General features: G+C 38.3%; 1 pseudogene; it reads left to right on the top strand.

Annotated features, from left to right (window-relative positions):
- The window catches only part of LOC113108705 (zinc finger E-box-binding homeobox 2-like), a 49321-nt pseudogene extending 33859 nt beyond the window's left edge, over positions 1 to 15462 (top strand).
- Positions 15463 to 19265: the final 3803 nt, after the last annotated feature.

Raw genomic sequence — 19265 nt, 5'->3', positions numbered from 1 at the left:
AGTGATGAAGTTAAATGGATGAAAACAAAGATCTTATATGAATAAAAACTTTATACTGTTATCTTTTAATATTTTAAATCAGTGTTTCAACTTGCAGGAGTTCAAGTGTTTAATCAATTTGTATGTTAAATACAGATGAAGAATTTTACAAATTACATAAAATCACAAAAATTACATAAAATCAAACATTTTACGAACTGAAAATACTAAAAATGTGGGTTAAAAGAAGTTAGAAGGATGGAAACAAAGATCTTTTAATCTTAAAATCATTTATGCGCCTTTTTTATTTATTATTATTTATTTATTTTTTTGTAAAAAAAAGTGCACAAAGCTATACAATATCTTGGTCAAATCTGTCAGACCCATGTGACCTTAGAGGCAGATCATTTGATGGATTGCTTTGAGTGCCCATCACTTGCTTTTCTATCACTCTCTCTCCCACACACACACACACACACACACACAAAGGCAAAGTATCTGCTTGACAGAATTCAAAACATGCATGTTCCTTTTTCCAAAATGGTTTTCAAAGCTCAGCATTTTCTATTTCTATTTGTGTCGAGAGAATCTATGCAATTACAGTAAAATTAGAGCATACTTCCAGAACGAACCATACTGACTTTCTGTAAAAAAAATCTCAAGCATCCACTCAAGTATTCAAGCTATGCCACTCAGAATGTGGATGCCTAGCATATTCTGTTGAAAAACACAAAGCACAAGAACAGGAAAATGTGATGTAAAGAGTTTAGTGTTTTGTGTGGGCTTGGAGTCAAACCACTCAGCAGTTCACTATTATTAATATTCAGTCCTGACCTCTGTATTCATCCTCTTGATTCTTTTCCCAGTCCTCCCACTTCTTTCTTTTTCTTCAGAACACTCCCACCATTCAAACTCTGAATGATTGGCCTCAGCTTTTTAGCTCCTATACCAAAATTCAGGGCTGCCTTACGTACCTGCGCAAGACATAGTGAAGTGCACTTACTATGGGCTTAAAGATGGAATAGATGGCTGTGTGATAGCGAAAAAGGAAGCGATGTGGGAGGGGGAGGGAACAGAGGAGAGAAAAAGGCGAGATAAAGTTGCTTTACGTCCAAGGTATACTCGGACCACACAAAGAGCCTCTAATGTCTTACTTTCAACCACTCCCTTTATGTCTCTCTCTGTTGCTTTCTCTCTCTCGCCTTCTCCTTTTCATTCAAGGAGGGGGGGGTCTTCACCCTCGGCCTGAAGTCGCTCCTAAATAATCCCGCTGGTCACACCTCTTAGTTAGAAAGCTTTTTGTCCCACGCCCCTCACCCCCGCCATACCACCTCACCCCACTCTTTGGTATTCAGCCCGGGTCAGTGCATTTCGACCATCCCTTGTACCCGAGATGGTTCCCCTTTTAATTTGCACCTGTTGAGCAGTTGTCCGGGGGAGCAAATGCAGCCCCACAGATCAGACAAAGATCATATTATGATCAGATACGTGCGGCTAATCTTCACGTCCTCTGCTGGGATCCGCCAAAGGGAAGCCGTCAGCCTTTTTTTCATGGGAACCTGTGAAAAAAAAGACGTCATTGGTATTTTTTTTTTTTTTTTTTTAAAGTGAATGGGCTCCAAAGGAGAGATTAGGGGTAGTTAAGGTACGAAGGAGGGAATGGAGCACTCCACAGCCCAGACGAGTCCATTTGACGCCAACGAACTGGGAAATAGAGCACGGATGGAAAGTAAAGTTTGTTGTTTTTCAAAACTCTGTGTTCGGGAGAGGAAGAAAATAGTCCTGAAATCAGCAATTAGGTTTTAAATCCAACCATTAGAGAAACTTCCCACTAGTTCTCACTGCTTTGGCAGCGTGCCTCTAAGATAAGGTGCTCTGAGAGCCTGGGGAGATGCTGTATTAGGCAAGAAAAGAACTTCAATGATCCTGAACGTTAAACTGCCGTTCCCATGATGTAAGCTTCATAGTTTATTAGACCGTCACCACCTCTAACCACCAGAGATGTACAGGTTTTTGGTTTGCTTTATCGTTGTGCCCTCTTGTTGTATACCAAACAGCAGTCTGGTCTTGTGAGGTTTCCATTATCTTGACACTACAAATTGTTATTTTTTACTGTTGTCATTCCTACATATATATAAAAGGTTATCAACATCTGTTTTTTACTTTTTGCCATTTACATTTTACATTTGGCCTACAAAAACTCTACCAACCAACCAACTCTTGAGATTAACGTAAACTGAAATAATAACACCTGGACTATATTCTGTCCTCAGTGCTGAGTTATGAAAACGTGGCCGATGCCGGGTCAGGGTCCGATGAAGAGGACAGACTCCTGGGTTCTGAGGGCGAAGGCAGTCCAGCAGGTGTGCCGAGTCTGGAGGCCTCACCCCGGGTAGCCCATGCCCTACTCTCCTGCCGGGGGGATGAAGAAATGAAAGCCAGGATGGGGCAGGAGCCCATGTCTGGCGCCACGGAGACCTGAATGGTTCAGGTAAGAGTGAATGCTGAGAATTCTTTTTTTTTTCATCAACCTTGCCGTTTTCGTATCACCATTACAGAGCAGCTTTAGTTATTAGGCCAACACCTAGCAGCTGTTTGGCACTTTTGATGTAATGGCAACTTTTAGACTGTTAGCTTACATTTCTACTTCGGTTTCTTACTTTTGTAAAGTAAAGTAGGTTACACCTAATCTTCAGTGCCTCATCATTGTCTCCACACCCCGTTCTTCTGGCTTCGTTTTGACTCACCCACCCAAAACCAAAAGCAATCAAGATCACGGACAAGACCCAAGCTAGTGAGGCTTTAAAGACAAATTCTCTTAATTAGGATCGCAGAGCTATCATTTAGCATGAGCGTTCCCTGCTGAAGACTCATTAAAGGCCTTAAATGAAATTTTTAGCATTATGATGGCCATTTACATACATAATAGTCCCACAATTCCCTGGGCCTGGCTGACAGTTACAGAGTGAAGGAAGAACTCATGCGAGTCGCCCGGTTTGAAAAAAATTAAAAAAAGAAAGAAAAAACCCCGACCCCCAGCAATCAGTTTCAGCTAATGACTAAACCATATGCATCACTTAACTTCAGAGAGTGTCACAGTCTCAGAACTAAACAGGGTCTTCAGGGATGTGTCATTCGCTTGAACAGTGTTTTGTTTAGTTGATGTTCACACCATGATATGCTAGATTAATGAACGTCATCTGAGTTTATTTGAAGGCCACACCTCCGGCAGTGTATCATTTTGTTTAGTTTTTTTCCGTGATTAAATATGAAGGTATGCTTGCTGAAAAAAAAAGAAAAAAAATTGTGGTACATGCTAGTAAAAGCAACATCTTAAAAGAGGTTGCATGAATCATCTTGTGTGGTTCTTCCTCTTTTTATCCGTGCTCTGTGGTTGCTAGAGAAGATGCACCTCAAGTCCCCTCTATATGTTTTGCTGAGACAGTGGGGTTGTAAAGATGACCTTTGGAAGTGCTTCTAATTTGCACTTTTCTGATTTATAAAAAAGCAATATATTTTTAAAATAACATTTCCGTTGCTAATTCGTTCTACTTTCAGTGTTGTAATTTGATTGAAAATCTTTTATTTATTGTCGTAAAAACAGTAATATTTTACAAAATAACTTTTCTATTGTAATATGTTTGAACACGTAATTGGATGACAGTGAGGACAAAATTTGAATTTTCAGTCATTACTCTAGTCTTCAGGACCCTTCAGAAATCATTCTAATATGGTTATTTGGAGCTCAAGAAATATTTCATATCATTGTCGATGTTGAAAATACCTTAATATTTGGAGGCAATCATGATACATTTCGTTTTTATTTCTTAGGATTCTTTAATAGAACCTTCATAAGTAAAGCTGAACTATAAATATTTTATGGCATTGTAAATTGTAAATGTAAATTGTAAATGCCATTGTAAATTGTAAATCTTGTCACTTTTAATCAGTTGCACTTTCTTTCTGAATCCAAGTATAAATATCTTTCTTTCTTTCACAAAATATATGTTAAATATAACTAGTATTAAATAAATAAAGTATCCACACTTGAACTGTAGCTCCAGTATTTGCAAGCATACTTTCAGGCTCATTTAATATTAGTCCACGTTAAACTGAATATTGAAACTAAATATAATTTAATTGTACACCTAAATAAATATGGAACTTTTGTGTTGCAGTGGTTAAATTCACACCGTTACCTCAGGGAGCCTGCAGCTACCACAAGCAGAACTGAGACTCGAATGTAGTTGCCATTTTGTCACTCGAGGAAACTGTATTTCACTGTCATTCATAAACAGTTCATTAATTTACTCGCAATTATTCTCTTATACCACTTTGGCTTCCCTTCAATAGGGTTTTTAGGGTGCCACACATGACGTTCGGTCCTTCAAATGACCTTAAAATATCCCCATGCTAATACAGCTAATCGCTAACCCTCCTAAAGAAGTTTTAAGCCAATGTACCTCAAAGGAAAGCACAATGCTAAGAACTATTTTCACCGGCTCCAGGCCTTACACTTTTATCTGCACAGCACAGGAGACAGTTTCATCAGGAAGGGGTTTCGGGAAGGCAAGCCCCCATTAGCAAACGCCTTGTTTCTTTAAAACTTTTTTCAATGAAACACGTCCAAGTCTATTAAAGCTTTTGATGCTCAAAACATCCCTTCAAGAAGCATTGCCCTCACAATGATTTCAAACTCTGCTTTGAAAGACATCTCTTAAATGTGGTGAAAAGTGAGAGAATTCATTGACTTTCAGAAGCTCTCTCGGTTGTCATACTTAGATAATGAGGAAGGAAGTGGAAGGCAGTTTTGAAATTAAACAGTACTAATGCATTGGAAGCGCGTGTGTGTGTATGTGTGTGTCAGGAGTCTTGAGTACCTTTGTTTTCTCCCAGCGCTGTGGTGTAAGAGGTGCTGTATATCCTCCTTTTGAGGGGGAAGCTTATGATACTTGTGACTGCCGGTACGAAGTCACATGAGGGGAAGGAGGAGGAACAAACACAATAGCTGCAGTATATGAGCAAACTCCTCTCAGACCACCCTCCTCTCCTCCCTAAATACCTTGACATGATTTCCAAAGCCCCGCTTACAGAGAAATATATCATTCTCTGAGCTGCTGTCAACGTGTTTGAGATATAACTCTTCCTGATATATAGGGTGTTCTCTATCATTGTTATTTATTTATTTATTTATTTTTTGATTTGCTGTCACGTCTTATCTCCTTTAATTACAACTGAACATACATTAAACATGTTAATTAAAAGTGAACTGCTAATGGCAGACGATTTGCTGCTGAATTGTTATTGTTCTAGTTATGATGATCATTAAATAAAGTATTATCTCTTATTACAGAGGAGCGAAAAGCGGAGTACAGCTCCATGAGCCCTGACATCTCTCTCCACGGAATTGGAAATGGTACAGGTGAGATAACTTCACAATTTATTGAAAAATGCATGCAAAGATACATAATAAATAACTGTATTTAAAGAGCTGGGTCAATGCAGTAAACAAGAAACCAAATCTTGACCATATTCATTATGAAATGTTTCCTATGGAAAAGCTATATGTAAATGCATGCTTGGCACACATGTGAGATAATGTGTGTTTATGGGAGATGGAAAGTAAACGTTTTTAAGTTGAGCGCGAGTGCATGGCAAATCACATTTTGCAGCCAAATTGAGTTTAAGGGCAAAATCAAATTTGTCCAGTCCATGTACTTTCAAATTGATTACAAGGAAACAATAACATTTTCATTTGCTTACCCCATTTCCAGTCATCTGCAGAAAAAGTATGATTTAGAATAATTTTGGTCATTTTATTAGTTATCTACCCACATTCCCTCTTTTTTTATATAAATAAATATATACATTTTTATTTTTTTGTAAGGTGCAGCTGTCTATTCATGCTGTCAGTATCTTTAAGTAGTTCTCCGTAAAGCATCCAAAAACCTATTGTTTACTAAAATCACGTTTAAAATCTTGTTCTGTGCAATTACACATAACACATGATCTATAATTAGATTATTGGGTCCAATTTTATGTATTTGATGAGCAATACAAAGTGAGATCAGTTACCCTGGCACGCCTAATTGCCATATAACTCAATTACCCATAATGCTGGAAATGTTTAAAGCCTTTTCAAACATGCAAGAGGATGCTTAAAGAGTGCTTGATGATCAAGCTGGCTCCTATTAGTCTTTGAAGTGGCCATTATGTTGTAACTTAAATAAATACTTCCACCTTGAAAGGCCTTCTAATGGTTTGGTCTCCACTACATCACACTTAAAGTGGCCAGTGTCCTAATGTTCAGCTTGGTCCTTTCCAGTGACACTGAGCATCAACCACTGGATTCATTTGTGCTTTTGCTGCCCACTTCCTCTGTGCAGTTAAGGGTATTGATGCCTCTTCAGAGCTGGAAAGCTTCTTTGCCAAGAGGAAACTGGATGACAGTGAGGGACATGCAGCGAGCATTGCCGAATACCTGCAGGATACCGTTATTATTTACCCAGAGGACCCAGAGGAGGGTACACGACTGGGCACACCAGAGGCCAATGGACAAGATGAAAATGAAAATGGTAGGCATTAAACTATACATATATGTATAATAAATAGGATCTAACTCGTTAAGCACCAAATGCAATTATAAAGTATTTATATACTTTTATTATCTTATATTCTCAAAGGGACAAAAAATATATATTTTTAATAAAAATGTATGCAAAAATCTCTTTGTGGTCTGTAAAAAAATATTTTTATTTTATTTTATTTTTGCAAATGAGGTTGTATGGACAAAATGCATATATTTAGTTTGTAAAATATTTTTTCTAATGTTATTTGAATGATATAAATGAATAGCATGTTTTGCTTTTTCCCTTAACTGAATGCAGTGCTTTACTTATCGTTCTCCAAAGCCTCATATGGCAACTGTTTTTCCCACATATGCTGTGTTTTTCTTTTCTTCAATCCCCCCCTCCTTCACTCTGTTCACTCCATTCAATTTTGCCCAGATCTGGCACTGAGGACACCAGATGCCTTTGCCCAACTGTTGACCTGCCCCTACTGTGACCGGGGCTACAAGCGGCTGACATCCCTAAAGGAGCACATCAAGTACAGACATGAGAAAAACGATGAGAGCTTCCCCTGTCCCCTGTGCAGTGACACCTTCGCCTACCGCACGCAGCTAGAGCGCCATATGGCCACACATAAGCCTGCCAGAGAACAGGTGAGACGAGACCCACCTCAGTCTGTACCCACACCCATTACTTCCTCATGCTTTTTAGTTTGGTTTCATTGTGAAAGATGCTTCATCTCGCATTCTAAGCCTGTATACTTGTCAGAGGAGAACATGTTTCAGCCTGTTGATAGCTCCAGCATTGAACAAGCTCCCCCGGAAGCTCCTTAATACTTGAATCCTTCACACCGGAGCCACAGCTGTGCAGTGTCATACTCCCCTGAGTGTCCGCCCACAGCCAGCCATGTGTGGGCTGTTCTAGCACATTGAGTCCTATAGGCCTGCCGACTTCTCGCATCAGCTGTTGGAAAGGAGTCAACTCAAAAGATGAAGGGAAAGCTGATGTTATTTCTGCCTTTTAGGCTGGTCTCAACATAAGCATGCAGTGAAAAATGCAGCGATATGGAATTATTTGGAAAAGGAAACTCTATATTGCTTTATTACTGTCTGTTTTTGATGTGGTAAAAGGGCTTTCAGTTGTTTGATAGGATTATAGCAGGATATCCCGCATCTAGGCTTTCAACTTTGAACCTTAATCAGACTTGGGCATGTTGGAAAAAAATTCGGAATACTTGCCTTGCATGCTCATCTTACTGGCTGAATCACATTCACACATATGCACACACGCATACACACATATGTGCACCTCTTTAGACTGAATTAAACACGACCAGATGGCTTTTTCCCGGTGATCTAGAGTATCCTAATCCTTAAATGACTTTAAGTGTTTGTTTATTTGCTCTAAAGAGGTTTTTTCCTGAAGGCTTTGAACATTATTCCTAGGTTCACCTTTCTAGGTTAAGTTTTACATTTCATCACGTGTATATATTTGCATACACTCATACAGAAAATCGAAACCCAATACGCATCTTAAACTGGCCTATGTGCATGAGTATGATTGAACTTTTGAAGAAAGAACTTCACAGTACTGTACATAGTGACTATTAAACGTGCACTTGTGGACACCCACACATTTTTTACAGACCTTTTGTGTCTGTGTGTGGGGTGCAGGGTGAATGCTGTTGTTTTTGTTGTGCATCTGGGGCCCACATTTGAATTTCAAATGGAGGAAGAGCACCTACGTTTAACTTTGAATGGTGACTACAGATCCAGCCTACACTGTTTTAACTAAACCCAGACAACAACTGTTTAAAGTTTTCAGATAGTAGTTGAGCGAATAATGTACTAGAGACAAAAGGCACCACCTTTAAACTTTTTGCAGAAGTCCCCCCCACCCCCCCAAAAAGGAGACAGTCTGTTGCTTTAGGTACTCTGGATACACATACCTAAATACAATTCTGGGCTGTTTTGTGTTTAATTAATCAATATAAAAAAATAAATATTTATTTCAGCTTAAGAATAAATTAGCACTTTTGTTACTGTTTTCTACCTGTATCAATTTCTGTAATCTTTCTCTCCTCTGCAGCCTCAACTGCTAAACGAAGGTGCTGGTAACCGCAAATTCAAATGTACAGAGTGTGGTAAAGCCTTCAAATATAAGCATCATTTGAAGGAGCACCTCCGTATTCACAGTGGTAAGTTTTTATTTTTATTTTTTATATAATATGTTAAGAGCCTCCTTTCATAAGTGGCTATGAAAAGAATGCCAATTATGTATGTAAACTTATTTCATATGTCTCCAGTTTGCCTAATGATAATTCAGTGTGGTTTGGATAGGCTGGATAGATGATAAATATTTAAAACCATAATTATATAATTATGCAAGAATTATTTTTTATTGTAGGATCTCATCATCCTATCAATCATTAAATTGATTGATGGGATGGGGAAATAAGTTCAAAGCAATTATAAAGTAATTTGATAGGTAAAATATGTAATGGAATATCACTTTACTTTTGAATTTGAATAATCAAAGTAACACTTTTATTTATTATTATTATTATTTTTTTTTTTAAGGTGAAAAGCCATATGAGTGCTCCAACTGCAAGAAACGCTTCTCCCACTCTGGCTCCTACAGCTCCCACATAAGTAGCAAGAAGTGCATTGGTCTTATCTCTATTAATGGACGTGTACGCCATGGAGTCAACAGCAAACCTGGCTCATCACCAAATTCTGCTGCATCCTCCCCTGGCAGTCCTGCCTTAGCTCAGCTCCGTCACAAACTGGAGAATGGCAGGTCCATGAGCCTCCAAGACCCATCTGCTCACCCAGACATCAAGTCAGAGCCCATGGACTTCAATGAATACCGTCTAATGATCGCATCTCAACAAGAATATGGTGGGCCAGGAGCCTTTCTCAATGGCGGTGGTCATGGAGGTAGTCCTCCAGGGATGCACGGTTCATCTCAGAATCCCCAGCACCTTCTGGGCATTGGGTCGGATTCTCATCCATTGAGCTATCCAGGGTTCCTCAACAATATGAGTGAGGTTCAGAAGGTTCTTCAGATTGTGGACAACACAGTTTGCCGGCAGAAGATGGATGGCAACCCTGAAGAGATCTCTAAGCTTAGAGCATACATGAAGGAATTAGGCTCCCAGATGGAGGAGCAGAATCGGGTACTGGCCTCCCAGCAAGGTTTCCTTGGTGTTGGTCACAACAGTCCCACCAAGACCATCATTGACTACACACTGGAAAAAGTCAATGAAGCCAAAGCATGTCTCCAGAGTTTAACAGAAGATTCTAAGAGACGGCCTGTAGATTTCAAAAGAGAAAGACCCAGCCACGCAATGGATCTTCTGTCTGAAGATAAAGCACAGGAGAGGGATGCGCAGTATGCACCATTCTCATGTCAGTACTGCAAGGAGACATTTTCTGGCCCTATTCCATTACATCAACACGAGCGATATCTCTGCAAGATGAACGAAGAGATCAAGGCTGTCCTCAAACCTAACGATACTGTACCAACTGGCCGGAGGGGGCTTTTCACCTCAGAGCAGCAGGCTGGTGTGATCCCCTCATCCCTTGAGAGGAATGCCACCAGCCCAGTCAACCCATACAAAGATCACATGTCAGTACTGAAAGCCTACTTTGCCATGAACACTGAGCCCAACTCTGAGGAATTGAGGAAGATCTCCCTGGCAGTGGGTCTTCCTCAGGAATTTGTGAAGGATTCGTTTGTGCAATGGAAAGCTCAATCTCATCATAGCTTCTCTAGGAAAAGATCTCCTCCCCCTGAACGAAGTGGAGAGATCAACCATAGCTTGAACAGGGAGTCAGCCTTTGCCCGGTCACCTGTTTCACTAAACCAATATGGCGACTCAACAACAGAGATCCAAACCATCACCAATGGGGATTCAGGGCACAAGTTGTCCAAACTGCATCAGTTTACAGGCATTAGGCAGACCAATGAAAAGCCACTTGACTCTGTGGACCACTTGAGAGGTGAGACACCCTCACCTTTGAATCTCTCATCATCATCATCCAAACACTCACATAGCAGTTCGTACACCCCTAACAGCCTCGCCTCTGAGGATGCCCATGGGGAACCACTGGACTTGTCTTTGCCAAAACAAGTTTCCAAGGCTGAACGGAGGCCAAAACCGAATGGCTTTTCTGTTGACCACACTATCAACTCATCTGCTCGTGAACCAGGAACAGAACCTTTGAATTTGGCCCACATCAAGAAGGAGTTCAATGGGCCTAACAGTTTGGGCAATGAAAACCAGCTGGAGAAAAGCTCGAGCCCTATCTTTAGCATAAACCCTTTTGGTGGCGGGCACATGTACACCTCGCTTCCTCCTCATGGAGCATTCCCTCCTCCTACATTCATGTCTACGGCTCAAGCCAGCATCCCGGGACTCAGGCCCTACCCAGGGTTGGATCCCATGAGTTTCCTTCCACCTATGGCTTATACATATGCGACAGGGGCAGCCACTTTTGCTGAGATGCAGCAACGCCGCAAGTACCAGCGGAAACTAGGCTTCCAGGTAAATTAAATGTTTTGGTCCCAGGAAAAATAATTCACAGTGCATTGCCTTTTTGTGTTAACTCTTTCAACGTGAATGTTATCAAGCTATTTGTCAGAGTGTGATTAATTTAAAATAACTCAAATAAATAAATAAGTAACTTAATAAAAGTATATATAAATTATCAAAGGTTATTACTTATTAATTTATATCCTTGCTCTGTTATGTACATGAATTCATACTACTTTGTTTACCAAGCTGAGAGAACCCATGTAAGTCAAGCCATATGTCCCTCTTTTTGAGACATCTTCTTGTGATAAAGGCTTTATATAAGTTACAGCGATAAGCTCTGTCCAGACTTGGGATCAAACTTGGGGCAGGGGCTGTCTCTTCCTAGGTGGCAGGTTAGGATTAGGATTTGTGGCAGGTTAGGATTGCATCAAATGTGTCTAAAATCTGTTTCTTTTGCAGGGAGAGCTACTGGACAGCGCAGGAGACTATCTGTCAGGGCTAGAGGACCTGACAGACAGCGAGTCGCTGCTCGCCCGGAAGAAGATTAAGAAGACTGAAAGTGGTATGTACGCGTGTGACTTGTGCGACAAAACATTCCAGAAGACCAGTTCCCTCCTAAGACACAAATATGAGCACACAGGTATATCACATTTAGAAAACTCTTTTTTTTTACCCTCGTCCATCCCCCTCCAAGTAATCCCCTTTTACCACATTGTGTTTTTTCTTGTTTCTTTAATTCCTTTCCTGCTTTAATTTTTTTCATACCTACTTTTTTCTGTCCCTTGCCATATTTTTGTTGTACATTTCAAACCCATGACAAAGGTGTAATGGTTTTCTTCCTTTTGACAGGCTCAAAGGAAAAAAAAAAAAAAAAAATAGCAGGTGATAATATATACAGCTACAATCCAGCTAAAATGTACAAAAATAGTTATTACTTTAAATGGCAAACTCACACACAACCATTTCTTATCTACACATTTTGTACAATGAACCACAAAAAACTCTCACATAGATTTTAATATGAGCATTTGGACCACCAGTCGATATAGAGACACATTGTCAGTGCAGTTTTGTTGGCAAGCCAAGATGGCGCAGTATGCCAGGTGTGTGAAGGCATGATGTGTGCGTGGCATTTTAATGCCACAATGTGACCTATCCTCCTGGGGGACTCCTCTCTTTCACATGTTTGCATCATCCTCACTTACATTCTTCGGTCGGAATGCATAGAGAGGAATCCGCCGTCTCGTCTATTTTTGAACTTGATGAGGGGAGGTGGGGAAGGGGACCATCTCAAGTATGGCTGCTATGGAAGGTGTTGCAAGCATGCCAGGGCTATTCATGGCCAAGAATATAGTACATCTGTTCATGTGCTTGGTGCTGATGGCGAGTGTGTGGGTTTTATGGCAAGTATGTTACTGGTGGAATGACTGAATGCCAAATGGCATGTTCCTCCTACTTCACTGATTAGAGTAGAATTCATTTCCTATTTTCTGAAAGTAAACACTGTGAGCCAAGTTGGCAAAAGAGGAAGGTGTGCAGGAGGTGAGGCGTTTGGTGTATGCGTTACAGAAGGCTTCACGAGGCTAATGTCTTATCTAAGCATTTTTGAATCCCGAGACATGATGTCATATACTCTGTCAGGGCTGCTGACTGCCTCACTTTCACCTTGTGCGGCATGGAGCGATAATCACCTGATCTTCTTGGCTGCATACAGAACAGTCACAGACAGCCTCAGAATAGCACCTCAGGACTGTGGCTTCCCCCTCACCTCCCTGCACTGTTTTGGTAACATCTAAAATAAACTGGTGGGTTTTGTCGCTGCTCAATATGAAGGGGTTTTCAGTTATTTATTTTTTTTTATTATTTTTTTTACCCAATCTAATCCCAAACATTTTATATATATATATATATATATATATATATATATATATATATATATATACATATATATATATATATATATATATATACATATACATATATACATATATATATATATATATATATATATATATATATATATATAATTCAATAATAAAGTACAAGTAAGGAGGGATATGTGTGGTTACTTAAAGGATGTGTCTTAGCAATATGTACCAAATATGTTTTACCTTACATTTGACAGTAATGCAAACAATGTATTTAAATATATCAGAAGGTTTTTATAGTTTTAACATGTTATGGATATGCTGAGCTAACAAGTTGGCTCCTCTCTCTTTGTGTCTCTGCAGGAAAGCGGCCTCACCAGTGCCAGATTTGCAAGAAGGCCTTCAAACACAAGCACCACCTCATTGAGCACTCACGCCTACATTCGGGTGAGAAACCCTACCAGTGCGACAAATGTGGCAAGCGCTTCTCCCACTCTGGCTCTTACTCGCAGCACATGAACCACCGATATTCATACTGCAAACGGGAGGCGGAGGAGCGCGAGGCCGCAAAACAAGATAGCCACGACAATGGTGGATCCTTGGAGCCCACGGAGCTTCTCATGCGTCGGGCTTACCTTCAAGGCCTCGGGCCCCTGGGCTTTTCGGATCCAGAGGACCAGACCGAGGACATCACACGAGAAAACACCATCTTGAGAGATGGTTTTGAGGGCGGTGCCAGGGAAGCAGAGGAGGCATATCCGGAAGTGACTGACAGGCAAGAGACAAGGTTGGCTGAAGAAGAGGAAATGGAGACTGAGGGGCAGAGATTTGAAACTCAGAGCCCTGATGGGACAGCAAAAGATGAGAAAGAGAGTGAAGTAATGGGAGGGACAGAGGACGAGAACTGGGAAGAGGTGAAATTGGCGAGCAAAATGATTCCTGATGGCGAGAATGAGGATGCTGATTAACTACTGCATTTCGGAATAAGCTTCCTGTATTCTATGTTTTCCTTTTCCCTCAAGCTTGCATCGTGCCCTTCTTCCACCCTTTTGGAGGGACTTTGAGCCAGATTCTCATTTGTACCACACTTCCACATCTTGGTAATCTGAGTGTGCGTCTAAGGCTTGCACTCATTGATATTAAGAGTGGAACTCCAAAATCAGGCATCAGAAACTAGGCCGGAACATTGAAGGAATCCATATTATGCAACAATTCAAGTGGTAACAACTGTCAGAATAAAAATAAAAGAAAGGTTTTTAAAATGTACAGAGTTTTCATCCAGAAAGCTGTGCGGTGCTGATTTCCGTGTAACTCCTGTGTTTCATTGTGGTCGTAGCACAAGCCTGGAAATTGCACTCTCTGAAAAAAGAAAAGGATTACAAAAAAAGACAAAGAAAAAAAACACAAAAAAGAAAATGAACAAAAAACGTTTAGGTAAAAAAAGCATTGCCTATATGTACTTATACTGCGCTTGAAGACGCAGTAGTGTGTCAGTGTTATATTTCATTATCACTTACTGTGATACCCTTGGTTTTACCTTTCTTTTCCTGACCAGCCATCCAAGTTTTGGCGTCTCACCATGGCTTTTTTATGAAGCGACTTTAACTAAATAATACCTATATGATTCTTATACATACACAGTCTTAAAGTTGGCCAGGGGTGGATGGAAAGAGTTTGGGTAACTGTAATGACGAAGGCTCATTGTATGAGTCGACGTCAGAACCCCTGTGTTTTTTTCGTTCGAGAAAAGCCTTATATGCAAACCCTTCCACCTTTGTTTTCTGCAAGTGCCATCCTTGTACAGTATAAAGCGAAGTCAACTAGTGTTCTCTTTGCACCTGCTTTAGTATTAAACAAAATATTTCACCTTGTTGTTTGAAATACCTACGTCAGTATTAGTATATCTAGACTGCAGTTGTTTAGTTTACATATTGTTTGTGCAATTTTCTGTATTTTCTTTTTTTTGTTTTTTTTTAAGATCATCTGTCAGTATTATCATGGTTTGTTATGTTTTGTTTTGTTCAATACAAAATTCATTTTTATTTTAAACTACCATTTTATTTATGACTCATTTTATATTTCCTAATTATATTTATTTCATACTGTAGTGTACAGTATTATAGTTCCTTGATATAGATATATTTTAGTAAATAAGGATCCTTACAAGTGGAGCAAATTTTACGTAAAGAGAGCATTTATTGTATCTGGAGCGATTGCTGTGAATTGCTCTTCATACTACACTTACCTGATGAAGGAGAATCTACAATTTGGGAACTTTTGATACAATATTGTGAAAACACTGTATTTTTGACTGAAAAGAAAAAATTCCACTTTATTCATCTTATTTGTTTTTCCTTTCCCCCCTTTTTTAGCTACAGAAATAAAGGGGGGCTGTGGTTGTTGGGATTTTTTGAAATGTCTGTTGAAGTATAATTTAATTTTTAATTTGTAATTTCTCTTGAAAATGACCTTGCTCGAATAAATGTAGCCCGATTTAATTTTAAAAGCCTGTGTAACATTTCACTTATCAAGTCACTTCAATTCCCTCACATTATGACAGATATCAACACTTTAAATGTATTATTTTAAATACAAAATAATGATTCTCATATATCCAGTGGGAATTTTTTTTTTTTAAGAGTTGGCAGTTTAGTATCTTATAATGCATGCGTGTGTGTGTGTGTGTGTGAGTGTGTAATAAGTAGTGTCGTCCGTATTATAAATCACCTCCATAAACTAGAGAAAAAAATAGAAAATCAGACTTTAATATTCCCCGGTATCATTTTCTGTGCTATCATTTAATTAATTACTGGAACCTTTACCTTTTGATGTGGATTACACATAGCAATATAATCCACCTTATCAAAGTCTCTCACAGTATGATAGCCTTCTATTAGTCTCTTTGAAGTTGAATGATGTTGGGTTGCGCTAAATTAACATCAGCTGCAGGCTGCCAAACTGGGTGTGAATTATCGACGTCGGAACTCTAAGGAGTTCCATTAACCATGACCTTGCTAATTTTCTCAACTCACATACTCATCTCAAGTTTAATTTTCAAGGAACTATTCAAGACACTTTTCTCCCACAGAGATGTACAGTCCATTTCATTTTAGAAGCTAAGGTTACTGAATAAAAGAGCTACATTCAATACATACAATAAGCTACATTCTTTTGAAATACACATTTTCTCTGATGTACAAAGTTTGATGTATAATTTGGAAAATAAATGCATAAAAAGAAAACCACTTAAATGTTTATATGTTCTGACACTGAATGATAACATTTTGGACACTTTCCATGAAATAATATGGTAACTTTAACATGCAGATTAAATTCAGAGACGCAGCAGTTTAATTGATCTGAGACTGTAGCTGTAGTTGGTTCCATTCAGGTGATTATCTGAAGGGACTGCTGTGAGTGCTATTGACCACACTGTACTTTACATACACTGACCTCTGCACACAAAGCACTTATTAAACACAAATACAAATAAATAAATGGCCCAGTAAATTGATGACGGTTATTGCAAATGTATTACAATAACTGAAGATGACTGCTGACAACAATTAATGAGACATGCTATACAATGTCAATGTAAAAATTAAACTTGGGTGTGGGGGAGATGATGATTATAATATGCTGGCATAAATAACTTTATTGAAGAGGAGTGCATATATATATATATATATATATATATATATATATATATATATATATATATATATATATATATATATATATATATATATATATATATATATATATATATATATATATATATACACTCCTCCACAATTAAAATATGAACAATAAGTACATCACTTTTGATTTCCAACATTTATCTTTATAATTGCACCGTAGTTAGTATAAGCACCACTTCAAACAATTAATCATTAAATAATAATAAATAAATAAATAAGTAAAAGGTTATTACACTTTTTGAAGGATGAATCAATTATTCAAGTTATTTTGACAAAATTCAAAATGTGTTGCAATAAACATAATCCATAGTAAATTAAACAAAACAAAACAAAACGAAACTGCACAGTTCACACTACCAAGTGTGTAGACTGAGCAGATCACGATGCCTGCAAACGACTTTACGGTACAGCGCTGGAGGGCGTACTCACGCATAGTGACGTCATGACGTAAACACGCGCCGTCTTTCAGGAAGAGGTAAGACTGAATTAAACACGCGAGTGTATGTTGGTTTCTGCCTGCTTAACTGGGTTAAAACCTAGCTACCAAACGCTTATGTATCGATCAACTAACGGCAAACATGAGCATATGCGTTTGTGCAGTCATCGATACGTTCTTAGCGTCTCTTGATTTCTAAACAAAAGTTAAAGTTGGTGGTTCTCATTGCCGTGTCTGAGATTAATGTATTAATGTTAATGTTGTTTAAACTAAACAACAACAACAACAACAAATATATAATATAAAACTAAAGAGCAGTCGTTTGTATGAATGCGGCATACAATGGCCCAAAATATATTTGAACACAAGTGTTTTACTTGTTTGCGTTTAATAACATCATATCAAACCAAGTGGAAATTTAAAAAATAGCATAAGCACCCCTTTCAAGCAAAATAAGCTATTCCACACAAATAAGTTAGATTTGATTTTAAACGATTAAACAATTACAAATTAGTATATAGAGACATTTTGGTTGTCAAACATAGAAACTTTATTGTTGTTGAACATTATTGAAATATGTTCAGTCACTGTGATGAATTACACCTAGGACACTTGAGAAGAACTGACTTCATAAAAAAGGGGGAAATTACCTCCATTTGGTTAAGTAATTTTATTTTCAAAAATTGTTTAGAATAGTGCATTTATGCATGTATTTATATGCAGGGAGCGATTTGTGGAAAGAAAAAAAAAAGGGGGGATTTTGCTTTTTATAGGCAAATAAAACTCCATAGGCAGAGGTTGACCCAACTACCCATCTTTTTAGGCAAGTAGATAATAGGTGACATGTCATGAAATGCTTTTAGTACCAAGGAAACTGTATTTAATGTGATCACAATTAAATCCCCCTAGCAAATTGTGCCCCATTTGTATGATACATTGTATGACATTCTTTTTTTTTATTAGACTGAAATGAATACATTTTAAAATGTGGCTTCAACTTCTGTTCTTTTTGTATGTTTGCTGAAAAATAATTAACAATCAAACAAATATATTATTAGCCTGTGGCCAAGGAAATGTTAAGAATAATGGACAAATGCAGAGCATGCAGATAAGTGAGACAAATGAGAGTTAACACAAAATCGAATGCATTCAAATATTCCAGTTGTGCTTTTATTTAAATTTGGACCCAACAATATTTTACTGAATATCATAGCCTTTGCTCTAAATGCTGCAATATGATGCAGAGAAGTTGCTTCAGATCTTAATTCACATGGTTTCAGCTGGACCAGCTGTGTTTTGCTTGAAATGAGTCAGAGAGAGGAAATGAATAATGTAACCTTGAAATGTCACAACGCTGGTCTTGAGATTTTTGTCACCAGTTAATGCATTGTGTTTGATCCCAACTGTCGTATTGAAGAGAAAAAAGGTATATAAAGTTACTTTTAAACATCTCTTTGAAACATATTTTACCTTCCCTTTGCTGTGATTTTGGCAAAAAATAACCTATTTGACCTTTTACCTGTTTACCTATTCGATAGGTCTTTTTTGCTTAATTCAGTAACAAAGTAATAGAGGTATTCAAGGCCTTTGTGTGTTTCAGTATATGACCCATAAATGAAGGAGAACCTGTGTGCTGCATTACACTAAGCAGGAAGCATATCTTACCCACGTATGGAAACACATAGAAATGGAAAGCTAATTTGAAATGTGGGTATTTTTGGTAAGATGGTAACTCATTCCGGTAATCTGTATAGCTGAGTATTTGAGTTCGAAATTGTAATTCTCGATAATGAAAAAAAAAAAAAAAAAGTTCAGTATTGAGATATTTTCCAAATGCAGTTCATGTAGCTAATACATTTTGGAGATAATGTCATCCACATGTCCAGTTATGGTTTAATGTGTCCTGGACACCAAATTTTCCATTTATTTCACTTTAAAATAATTTATTTTCATTTAAATATTTTGGTTGTGTCTTGATAGTTTAAACAGAGCTCTTTTGAACTTCATTTGATCCACTTCATGCCTCCCATGTCTGTCATAAAGGCCATAGTCTGCCATCTTATTAAATCTCTAAGAGTAATAGACACAATTTTCTACTACTAGACACTTGAAATTAGCCCTTTATGAAATCTGGAGGAAATTTTCTTTCAAATGACCTGTTCAGGAATCAAG

The sequence above is a fragment of the Carassius auratus genome, chromosome 9, assembly GCF_003368295.1.
Source record: "Carassius auratus strain Wakin chromosome 9, ASM336829v1, whole genome shotgun sequence".
Classification (NCBI taxonomy): Eukaryota; Metazoa; Chordata; class Actinopteri; order Cypriniformes; family Cyprinidae; genus Carassius; species Carassius auratus.
Note: the sequence above shows the minus strand (reverse complement) of the source record. Positions and strands in the feature narration are given on the sequence as shown.